We start from the raw sequence: 12,717 nt of genomic DNA, 5'->3' as shown, positions 1-12,717 counted from the left end.
AAACACAAATCTGGTCATATTGTTCCTAGACTTAAGGTCCTGCACAGCTTGCCCACACCTCTAGCGGGAGCATTTCTGAGAAATGCAGAGAAGGCATTGCACAGTTTGGGATTTGGTTTCTTTCCCAAATAGGAGTTTCAGTTCTATCTTGCCATGGCTTCCTAACCTGCTCCTCTCGGCGCATGCCTGGAGGGCCCTTCCTGCAAGGATCGCCGGGCAACTGGCATCCATCCTTCAAGATTCCAGCTGAGTACCATCTCTTCTCTGATGGTCTTTGTGACCTGTGGTATCTCCCATCTCTTTCCTAGCTCCCAGACAACAACTTTTTACGACAGTCATTACTTTGTATTGTAATTATTTATAAATATGTCTGGCTTCTTCACTTAAATTCTTGGAGAAGAGAAAAAGGTCTGAGTGCCTGATAGTAGTGTATGTTCTTAAAAATATCGGTTTAATTCATAAAGGAAGTAATATTGACCTAATGGTATTACACACAAGCGTGAGATTGTGCATTTGAATTGAACTTTTGGTTCATTGCAAAGAGAGAGGGTGTAAGTATCACATATTTCCAATACAGCTCTCCTAATCATGGGTGTCAGAGCTCATTAGCTGTATAGAGTCCTCAGGGGACTTGACATAACCAAGAGGACTTATTCTATAAGAAATCAGGGAAAGTATTAGGAGTGCTTCGGTCTCTTCATTTCTTGGTATACTTTATATTTCAAAGAGATTACTTACAGCCATGTGACCTTGGGCAGATTTCTTAGCTTCTCTGAGCATCAATTTCCTTTCCTGTAAAATGGGGCTGACTAGAGTATCTTTCTCATAGCACTGTGAGAATTAAATTATATAACATGTACAAAGTTCTCAGAACAATGCTGGCACAGAGTAAGCACCATGGACTGAATTGTGTCCCCCAAAACTCCTATGGTGAAGCCCTAATCCCCATTGTGACTGTATTTGGAGACAGGGCCTGTAAGGAATTAAAGTTAAATGAGGTCCAACTACACTTGATCTTAGCCAAAAGGCCAAGAAGTGATAGGTTAAGTGAGGTCAAGGCGGGAGGGCCCTGATGCTGATGCCTTATAAGAAGAGACACAAGAGGGACGCCTGGGTGGCTCAGTCGGTTAAGCGTCTGCCTTTGGCTCAGGTCATGATCCCAGGGTCCTGGGATCGAGTCCCGCATCGGGCTCCCTGCTTGGCGGGGAGCCTGCTTCTCCCTCTGCTTCTGCCTCTCTCTCTCTGTCTCTCATGAATAAATAAATAAAATCTTTAAAAAAAGAAGAGACACAAGAGAGTTCTGAGTTCTCTCTCTCTCTCTCTCCCCCTCTGTCTCCTTCCCCCCACTACAAGGACACAATTAAGGCAGCCATCTATAAGCCAGGGAGATAGCTCTCACCAGAAACCAAATGCGCTGGCATGATCTTGGGCTTTTCTAGCCTCCAGAACTATGAGCAGTACATTTCAGTTGGTTAGCTTAATCAACCGATCGGTGGTGTTCTGGTATCACAGCCTACGCAGACCAAGACAGTGAGCACTTAGTAAATGTTGGCTACTATTATTATTATTTTTATTATTTGATATTGTAGGTCTCCCACCAAAAGTTCTCAAGCTCTTCTAATGGGTGTTTTCTTTTGCTTGGCAAACTACCAAGGGGAGGGGCACCCAACCTTTTTTACTGCTTTGGTTTCAAAGCAGAATTTAACATTGGACTTCAAACAGTAGAAATGGGCGGTGCTGTGCCCATTTCTTCAGGTTTCCAGCTTGAGGCCATCAGGCAGGTGATGAAGATTTTGTGTTTCCTGTGCAGAGCAGAATGTCCCAGCTGACGGCAGAATATCCTTTCAGTTTTGAATAAAATGAGTGGAAGATATCTGAGAAATTTCTGATCTTTCTGCTTGAGTGAATACCTGTCATGCTTCTTACATCTACTGAAGCAATTAACACACACAAAGCTATATTTGCTAAGCCAGTGCTCCCCAACGGGGGTGTTAGCTTATACCAGTGAATAGCAAAGAGCTCTGAATTTTTCAGCAAGCTAGTTTTTCCCTGAGCTCCTGTCCAGACAGCGACGGAGCAACGCCTGCATATGTGCTCGGCACCTCTCTTCTCCTTTATGTTACTTCCCCCACTGTCAGGACTACCTGTCTACCTGTAGGCCCAACCACATCTCAGCCCTCTCCTATCAGCTTAGATTCTGTTCTCTCCACAGAGGCTCTGAATCACTCAGGGGCTCCCCACCCTTGCTGCACTTTCGTGTCCCCTGAGGAAGCTTCTAAAAAAAGGCCCGAGCCTAGGACCAACCCCATAAGAATTATATCAGAATCTGGGATGGATCATGGGTAGTGAGGGCTTGAATGTGCTGAGCCAATCTGAGACCCCCAGAGTAAGCAGCCCTAGTTGGTAAGCTCAGCACTACCCGAATCTTGTATTCCAGTTCTGCTCTGTAACTTCACCTTGTCTCCCAGTTTGAATAACTGGTTCTTGGTCTTCTATCTCTCTGCCTAGTTTATTTACCTGATGACCAGGTTTCTACCCAAAGTTCTCCTGTGGTGGCGCCCTGCCTCATTCTTCCTATCCATCTATCCATCCATCCATCGGCCCCTCTCCAGGACTAGAGGTGAGGCCCTGAACCCCATTCTTAATGAAAAGATCGCTTCCAGCTGCCAAACACCCTGATGCTGGCTCAGGGCCTGCCTGCTGGGACAGCCCCAGCTGCCTGCTCTGACCTGCCTGCTCCCCTCCCAACTGGCCTAACAGCCAGCGTCCCTCTTTCTGGTTGAACCCTCCTTCGTCACCTGTCCACGTGTCATCTGGACATCATGCTGGTTCTGGACCAGATGGGGTTCCTCACATCACTATGAGGGGTGATGGGTTTTCACATCACTAACCTGGTTACATTCAAAGGATTGTCTTTTACTCTGAGGTCATACCCTTTCTCACTTGTTGGTGTTATAATGCCCTTTATTTTAAGGAATAATGGTGATGGTAAATTAGATTGACAATAGCATCTTGGCAAAAATTGTTTTAAAAAGGGCAACCTTATAACTGCTCATGTTTCTTTGTTTTTTTGTTTTTCTTTTAACTTCTTTTAACTTATTGAACCAAAAAAAAGCCCCAGACTTGGGAACCACTGAGTTAGATGATCTCAATTTCTCTCCACCTCCAAAGGGTAGTTCAACGATGATGGACATGCCTGGTTCCTGGATCTTAGGACCTCTCTCTCCGAGTGGCCCATCCCACTGCCTACCAACCGTCTCGGCCCTTTTCAGACACACTCTCTTCTCAAATCATGCCTGCCTGGATTGCTCGCAATCTCTCCTATCAGTTGTCTTGGATCAAGTTCTCGTTCCAGCAAACAACCCAAGAGAAAAATATTATTAGTGATATTTGGTAGGGCCAGAGGTTTTACAGCTAAGAGGCACTTGAGATCATCTAGCTCAGTGGCTCCCAAGTCTGGGGATTTCATGGTCCAATAAGTTAAAAAAAAAAACACCACCACCACACACACACCAGTAACTTTGGGGCACTTATGAGGTTGCCATTTTTTATATTTTGCCCAGATGTAGTCGCCATCTGCTATCACCATCGTTTCTCAAAAGAAAGGATATTATAACATCAAAAAGTCAGGGCACTCATAATTTCAGATTAAGGGCAACCCTTTGAAGGTAATCCATTTAGTGTTGTGAAAAACTACCGAGAGTGTCCTTTTCTCCCCCTTAGCTCAATGCATACCAGTGAGAACTTAGTTACGGACTAGCATTCGTTCTCAGACAGGTGTTTAGGAATATTAACTAAGTTCAAATCCTACATTTTACTGGAGAAGAAACTGAGACATAGGGGGTTCCTTCTCCATCCCCCCCGCCCCCCCCCCAGGTCGGCCAGCAGCTTAGCAGCAGAAGCAGGGAGAAACCGCAGCCGCCCTGACTCCCGGACCAGGCCACTGGTCTCTCCACTGCCTCTTGACTGAATGGCCATTATCTCTCCATGTTATCCTCCTTTTCTTCAAGAGTGTACTCTTCCACTGGCCCTTTCTGTGCCAGTAAAGATGTTCCTCTGACACTTCTCCTTCCCTGCTGCTTCAGCTAAAATGATGAACAGGAATGAAAGGGAAATAATAACAGTTTTCATTCGTTAACTGACCACTAAGTGACGGGCCCCATGTTAAGCATTTTACAAACGTGAGTTATAATCTTTTAATAAGCCTGAAAGGCAAGTAATAGAGTCTTAATTTTTCAGGTGAGGAAACAGAGGCAGAGAGGTCCCTGGCCCCAAATGGTATGATAGGCAATGTCAGGGCCCTGACTTAAAACCAGGTTTACTTTATTCCAAAGCTTGCTTTTCTGTGCCATCTTTCCTCCCTTGGAAGCAAGAGTGGGAAGCCTGAATCAATGACTCAGTTGTAGATTCTCAGCTTCTTGCTGTCTTTAAAAATATCTGTAGAATCACTGGCATACTTTTAGATCTTCAGGTTTTCTGGCTTTCTTTTCTTTTGTTAATATAGAGCGCCCAATACCCATGCCCATAATTCTTGTCTCATCATCCCAAGTGCACCCTGGAGATCCAACACAGTACCGTTGATCATGTAAACCCAGCCCTCACCGTGCACTCAATAAATTAAAGATGTGGGCTAAGGAAACTGAATCTGTGTTTGAACTTAATGATCTCAGTGATCTCTGAAGGTTCCCATGGACAGTCCCAGTACCCCTCTAATCTGCATATGTGTACATTGATTAGTACTTATTATCTGGCCTAGTCCAGCCAACACGGCCTAATCACTGCAAAATGAATGCTGGTACATGCTTTAATTCCCAGGTTATCTTATTATCTAGAGATATTTGTCCTTATTATTGTTATTCTGGGGAGTCTGTGTCAGAAAACAGGGACTAATTTGACAACCCTGGGAAGAAAGATTGAAAACTGGGCTGGCATGAAAACCATTGAAATTCCTTGGTTCAAATTTGTACAGAAATAATTCTTCTGGATAGGGAGAGAGGCATAAAAAGAGGTCCATTTGGAATCCCAACTCCAGAGTAAACCAACAGATACATCACTATGTTCTTGTGCTAATAGGCATTGGCATCTAATTTCCTGAAAGGAAAGGACTGGGTCTTATTTATCTTGGGTCTCAGCACACCTCGCATAGTGTTCGGCACCCAGTAGGTGCTCCACAAATACGAAAATTAACTGAGGTGTTTCTGAAAAAAAGGTAACCAGCATAGGAAAGCAATTGAGAAATACTGCACAGAAACCAGTCACATGGTATTTACTGCTTACTGAACACTCACGAAATCCAGAATCAAAGGAGTCTGGCTGGGAAAACCAACTTGACGCAACCTCATGCAACCATTTCTGTGGCTGCTGGGACAAATTCCCATCAACTGGGTGGTTTAAAACAAGAAGAATTTCTCTCTCACGGTAGCCTGAAATCAAGGCGTTGATTTCCAGAGGCTCTCCGGGAGACTCATTACTTGCCTTTTCCAGCTTCTGGCAGCTATGGCCGTTCCTTGACTTGTGGCCGCTCATTCCAGTTGAGCCTCCGTCCTCGCATGGCCTTGTCTTCTCCATGTTCTCTCTGCTCTGTTCACCTGGATAATCCAGAATGATCTTATCTTGACCTCCTTAGCTTCATTTATAGCTGCATGGATCCTTTTTCCAAATAAGCTTACACTCAGAGTTTCCAGGATGCAATGTATCTTTCGGGGAGCTATCATTCAAACTGCTACCCTTCATGGCTGCCAAACTTTATAAGGAACCTGAAGCTCAGGTTCAAACATTGGCTGGGCTGTGTTTTACTGAGGTGTAGAGAAAAAGTACTGCAACAAGAGAGAAGAGAAGTGAAATGAAGAAGTACGTAATAAGGGGGATAATATTTCAAAAATTGTTAAGTTTGGGCTTCCTTCCTCCCTCACGTGGTAGTCTCACCCACGGCTTCCCGAGTACAGGCTCCGGGAAATGCAGGGCATGACATCCTGTGAAGGAGGAAGACGGGCTAACAGAGGAGAAGTCCCATGCCTGGGACAGGAAGCAAATAGCCTTCATTTTTCAGGCCTTGAGGGCCTCCTAGGGGGAAGGAGGAGAGGTGTATCTTCTGTCTTCCCCCATTTTGTGCCCAAGTCTTGGAGAGGAGAAGTGTGTTCGACATGTCTGGGGAAGCCAAAAGCAGAGGCTTTCTCTACTTCTCATGTGAGGATGGGGAAGAAGATCACCTTACAGGATGCCTTCTCCACAACCAGGAGCTGTGGCAAGGCCAAGCAAGGAAAGCACCTGAGTTAGTCCTTCCCAGCTGCCAGATGTGTGGAAGAGCCTCATGCGATCTCTCCCACACCCCAAGAGGGCATGGACCAAGACACGGGTCCTCCCTAAGGGGGCCCCCACTGTGGAAGCAGAGGAGCCCTGAAGTCCCAATCTGTAGGGCAGCCTGCCGAGGCTGGGAATAAATGGGGACAGCCGCCAGACTTTAGGGCATGTGCAGAATTTACAAGATGGAGGTGGACCCAACTCACCACACAGAGATGGAGTCACGCAAACAGACCACAAGCTCATCAGCCACAGAAGTCAGCATCTATGCCAGCAGGGCACCCAGGGACTTGGAGGACATAGGCTAGCCATGTCTCAGGCCCTAGAGGACAGGACAGTGACCTGAGCCTGTCATTCCAAGACCCCTTCCTCCCCACCACCGGAGGTAGTGTAAAGTCTTCTCCCCAGACACCCGCAAAACTGTACCAGAGAAGCACAGGAAGAAGAGTAGAAAATCGGAAAAGGAACAATACCTAAACCATCTATGGAAATTGTTGCTTGGGATTGAATTTAACAGTTTGGACCTAGACGATCCCCACACCCACTCTGTCTTGGTGATAAGGTTTGGAGGGCATAAAAAAGATAGCACTCGTCATAAAAAATGGGAAAGCTAAATTTTCTTTGCACCTTTGTGAGAACTGGTCGCCATGCGATCGAGTACAATCGTAAAGACGAGTTGAAATCTTGCCATTTGCAACGACGTGGATGGAACTGGAGGGTGTTATGCTGAGTGAAATAAGTCAATCAGAGGAAGACATGTATCCTATGACCTCACTGATATGAGGAATTCTTAATCTCAGGAAACAAACTGAGGGTTGCTGGCGTGGTTGGGGGTGGGAGGGATGGGGTGGCTGGGTGATAGACATTGGGGAGGGTATGTGCTATGGTGAGCGCTGTGAAGTGTGCAAGACCGTTGAATCACAGATCTGTACTTCTGAAACAAATAATGCAACATATGTTAAGAAAAAAAAAAGAAGAAGATAGCAGGAGGGGAAGAATGAAGGGGGGAATCAGAGGGGGAGACGAACTGTGAGAGATGATGGACTCTGAAAAACAAACTGGGGGTTCTGGAGGGAAGGGGGGTGGGAGGGTGGGTTGGCCTGGTGATGGGTATTAAGGAGGGCACGTTCTGCGTGGAGCACTGGGTGTTATATGCAAACAATGAATCGTGGAGCACTACATCGAAAACTAATGATGCAATGTATGGTGATGAACATAACATAATAAAAAAAAGACAAGTTGAAATTACCTTACATATTTGAAAAAATGATTTTGCAGCATGCAAACCAAACATCAGTAGTTTAAGATCATTAGTTTAGCCCCATCCTTACCACTAGGGAGATGGAAAAATATAACCTTGCAAAGTTAGAAGAGCATCAATCCTCTTACCCCCAGAAGGTGTGTCCCCAAACCATCCCCTACTTCATTTCATTTCTATTTCATTCCATTCACCATCCAAGCTTACAGCAGACCTTCTTTACAGGAGACGCTGTCCTGGGATAGAGGATGAATAAATCAAGAGCTCTGCCCAGAGCACGCAACTATTATTCACAGCCCATCCCTAAATGCACTGTCCAAAGACTCATTAAGCTTGTCACACCTCTGAAAAGCCAGCCATCACTCTCCTATTCATTAGATAATTGTTGTGTAATCAAATATTTAATGAAGCCCTCTGATTCTATAGAGGTTCTGTCTGGACCCAACCTTTACACTTTTGATGATTTTCTTGACAATATTTTGTGGTCTATTTATTTACAGAGAAACCTGCCTTCATTTATAACAGACAGAATGTTTAGGTCACACCAAGCATTTTTATTATTTCTGCTTTGTCTGATTACTAAAAAAAGGATCGCATGGAACAGGAAATAGCTAGATAGATAAATAATGCCCTGAAACCTCTTACAGGACAACCATTTTTAGAATGAGTCAGGCTTCATAGTGTTACATTCTAAACAATAGGGGGTGAGGCCTCAATGTTATGCTCAATTATTATTTCGATACGAATTTCTCCATATTAGTGGGTGTTACACTGCGAAATCCACCCTTCTCATTCTGAATAATTACTCCCTCCATGATGAACATATTATTAATGCTCCATTTTGATACAATTTAAATAATCCCCCCCCTTTTTTTCCCACACTGCCTCCAAGTCATGCTCAAACAAAGGGTGGACCAAGCCTACAGCCGCTGCTTTCTCTGAGAAGGAAGAGAAAACTTTATTTACTATCGTTGAAGATGCCACAACAGCCCTCGAGCTTCTCCCCTGTCCTTTCTGTGTGGGAAACCCCAAGCCACCACTTTGAAAGCTTCCTTCCATAATAGTGCCAATCCGTCCACACCTCCAGCCCAGAGGGCGCACAAACAAGCCACACGGAGTTTTGTGCGCGCGCAGTTATGCTCTATCATTATTAAATGTCTCTTGGTCGGCTGGAGGGGCTCTTCCTCCCCAACAGCCATTCATCAGCCCTCGCCACGCCGCTCTCACCTGACCTCAGAAGCAATAATGCCACATCAAGTAGGCCAACTACCCAGTTTAGCAGCGGAGCAGAGAGCACAGGCTGGCTCCAAGATTAAGTACGCTGCGGGCTTGCATTCCCAGGAGCCGCTGGGGCTGATGTCGTATCGATTGAGAAACTTTGCGGGGAAGTATCAGAAACAAGAGCCGGGTCAAGGACCCGCGCTACCGGAGTAGGAATGCCCTGTGGGGCGCACGGGGGGCCGCGGGGCGGCTCTCGGGACGTCCGAGCGCAGGTTGAATCAGGTTTCCAAGGAAGGCAAGAGTGAGACCCTGCAGTGGAAATGACATTTAAGCAAGTCCGCGTGGGAACAGAATGCGAGACAATGATGTAATTATCTATTCCCCAGCTTCCAACTGCCGCAAAAGCCTGTCATCTCCCCGTGTTTATATGTTCTCTGAGCCTTCCGCTTCTGGCTTTTAATGCTTGTTGGGGTCCACGATATGTAAGCCCAGGATGCAAACATGGGCAGCGTTCTCGGTAAACAAAAAAATAAATATTGCCATATAAGCAGACCATTTTAATTTAAGAAAGAAAAAAGGGAACTTCCTGGCATATATTCCCTCATACCCTAAGAAATGCATTTCATTTTACTTCTTGCCAAGTGAGCACCAAATAAGAGAAAGAAACATACATATCCCAAGCATATTTTAATATACAAATTGTGTTTTTCGGCAAGGCAGGACTTGTGAAAATGGTCCTTGGGGCTGGGAGAAGCCCTTGCCCCATGATGAGGAAAAATGCGGGCTACCAACTGCAGGCAGTAAAGCTCAGACTCCGGCGGGGAAATGGTGTTGCTCCTGGTGCTGACTTGTCCTGTGCAAACACACACACATGCACACACACATGCTTGCACCCTGGCACACATTCGATGTGACTATTCTAGCATTCTCCTATCACATGCATGATATGGATGGATGGGATTCTACTCTGTTCACACCCAGAGTCTATTCTCTGGAAAGAAGGTGGAGATTCTCCTTTCGGTGTTTCTGCTAATGCTTCTCTTACCTCTTTTCTCACCCTTCCAAAGTCAGGGTCAACTACTGCCTGTTCTGAACTCTTTCTGTCCTTTATACACACTTCTATTATCATACTACATGGTGATTATGTGTTTGCTAATCTGTTTCCCCTTCTAGACTATGAGCTCCTCAAGAACAAATGTTTTATATTGTTAATTTTTGCTTTCCTACAGCTCAATACAGTGCCCTGTACATAGCAGGTGCCCAGTAAATCTGTTGCAAACTCAACAATCGAATTGCACATGGTAAATACAGTCATTTGTCCTTCCGATAACTAATCTGTCCTTCCCCTTACCAACAGGACCTCAGGTTTCTCAGGGTAGCAATGTGTCTAGCTAAAAAAAAAAGATCTTCACTTCTTGTCAGATTGAAAGTTTACAGTTGAGTCTATCTAGAAAGCTCTTATTTTTCTGATAAGAAGAACAGGTTCAGTGAGCATCTGACCTCCTGCCCGTCACCCTGGCTTTTTCTTCCAGCATAAACTAAAAATTTGGGACTGAGAGTGGGGTAGTCAGCCTCAATATTAACATCTAGATAAGGGTTTTTGGATTATGTTAAGGCTTACCAGATATCAGCAAATTTTTAAAATTTAAAAAAAATGACACAAGTGGGAGATTAAAACCAAAAGCCAACAGCACTTTGCTTCTGCGCTGATTTTTGACACCTACTTTTAGTATTAAATGACAGTTCTCCACCAAATGGCTTGACAACATTGACTACATTCTGTAGTGATAGTTGCCAGTTGGATGACCAGCAACCTTTGCCCCCGTGGTTCTATGACCCTTGTGTCTGTCTCACTGGGCAGCAAAAGCCATTTATTTTATAGTCACAGAGCATCCTAGATCTCATTTTTGGCAATGACAAGAAGACAAAACTCAAAGGATCTTTGGGAGATAATCTTTTTTTTTTCTTTTTAAAAAACAATTTATTATTGAATTATAGTTGACATAGAGTGTTATATTACTTTCAGGTATATAACATAGCGATTCAACAATTCTATACAATAGTGAGTATTCGGTGATCAATATAGTTACCATCTGTCAGCAAACAATGACATATACAACATGACTGCATTCCCTGTGTTGTACTTTATCTCTGTGACTTATTTTATAACAGGAAGTTAGTATCTTAATCCGCTTCACCTATTTTGCTGCCCCCCCGACAGTTTATTTTCTGTATTTATGAGTTTGTTAGTTTTGATTTTTAAATTCCACATATAAGTGAAATCATGTGGTATTTGTCTTTCTGTCTGACTTATTTCGCTTGGCATAATATCCTCTAAATCCATCCATGTTGCCTCACAAATGGCAAGGTCTCATTCTTCTTTATGGCTGAGTACTATTCCTTTGCACATATATACCATCTCTTCTTTATCCATTCATCCATCAGTGGACACGTGGGTTGCTTCCATATCTTGGCTATTGTAAGTAATGCTCCAATAAACATAGAGGTGTGTGTATCTTTTCGAATTAGTGTTTTCATTTTCTTTGGGTAAATACCCAATAGTGGAATTACTGGACCATATGGCATTTGTGTGTTTTGGGGTTTTTTGTTTGTTTGTTTGTTTGTTTGTTTTTAATTTTTTATTGTTATGTTAATCACCATACATTACATCATTAGTTCTTGATGAGTGTTCCATGAATCGTTGTTTGTGCATAACACCCAGTGCTCCATGCAAAACGTGCCCTCCTTAATACCCATCACCAGGCTAACCCATCCCCCCACCCCCCTCCCCTCTAGAACCCTCAGTTTGTTTTTCAGAGTCCATAGTCTCTCATGGTTCGTCTCCCCCTCCGACTTACTCCCCTTCATTCTTCCCCTCCTGCTATCTTCTTCTTTTTCTTTTTTCCTAACATATCTTGCATTATTTGTTTCAGAAATACAGATCTGTGATTCAACAGTCTTGCACAATTCACAGCGCTCACCATAGCACATACCCTCCCCAATGTCTATCACCCAGCCACCCCATCCCTCCCACCCCCCACCACTCAGCAACACTCAGTTTGTTTCCTGAGATTAAGAATTCCTCATATCAGTGAGGTCATCTGATACATGTCTTTCTCTGATTGACTTATTTCACTCAGCATAACACCCTCCAGTTCCATCCACGTCGTTGCAAATGGCAAGATCTCATTCCTTTTGATGGCTGCATAATATTCCATTGTGTATATATACCACTTCTTCTTTATCCATTCATCTGTCGATGGGCATCTTGGCTCTTTCCACAGTTTGGCTATTGTGGACATTGCTGCTATAAACATTGGAGTGCACGTACCCCTTCGGATCCCTACATTTGTATCTTTGGGGTAAATACCCAGTAGTGCAATTGCTGGATCGTAGGGTAGCTGTATTTTCAACTGTTTGAGGAACCTCCATACTGTTTTCCAGAGTGGCTGCACCAGCTTCATTCCCACCAACAGTGTAGGAGGGTTCCCCTTTCTCCACATCCCCACCAGCATCTGTCGTTTCCTGACTTGTTAATTTTAGCCATTCTGACTAGTGTGAGGTGGTATCTCATTGAGGTTTTGATTTGGATTTCCCTGATGCCGAGCGATGTTGAGCACTTTTTCATGTGTCTGTTGGCCATTTGGATGTCTTCTTTGGAAAAATGTCTGTTCATGTCTTCTGCCCATTTCTTGATTGGATTATTTGTTCTTTGGGTGTTGAGTTCGATAAGTTCTTTATAGATTTTGGATACTAGCCCTTTATCTGATATGTCATTTGCAAATATTTTCTCCCATTCTGTTGTTGTCTTTTGGTTTTGTTGGCTGTTTCTTTTGCTGTGCAAAAGCTTTTTATCTTGATGAAATCCCAATAGTTCATTTTTGCCCTTGCTTCCCTTGCCTTTGGCGATGTTTCTAGGAAGAAGTTGCTGCGGCTGA

At 44.2% G+C, this 12,717-nt stretch overlaps 1 pseudogene; it reads right to left on the bottom strand.

Annotated features, from left to right (window-relative positions):
• Positions 1-927: 927 nt before the first annotated feature.
• LOC112808115 (U2 spliceosomal RNA) lies at positions 928-1,040 on the bottom strand (annotated as a pseudogene).
• Positions 1,041-12,717: the final 11,677 nt, after the last annotated feature.

Source organism: Callorhinus ursinus, unplaced genomic scaffold (genome assembly GCF_003265705.2).
Source record: "Callorhinus ursinus isolate GAN/ISIS: 27379988/994484 unplaced genomic scaffold, GSC_fseal_2.0 scaffold2, whole genome shotgun sequence".
Taxonomy (NCBI): Eukaryota; Metazoa; Chordata; class Mammalia; order Carnivora; family Otariidae; genus Callorhinus; species Callorhinus ursinus.
Note: the sequence above shows the minus strand (reverse complement) of the source record. Positions and strands in the feature narration are given on the sequence as shown.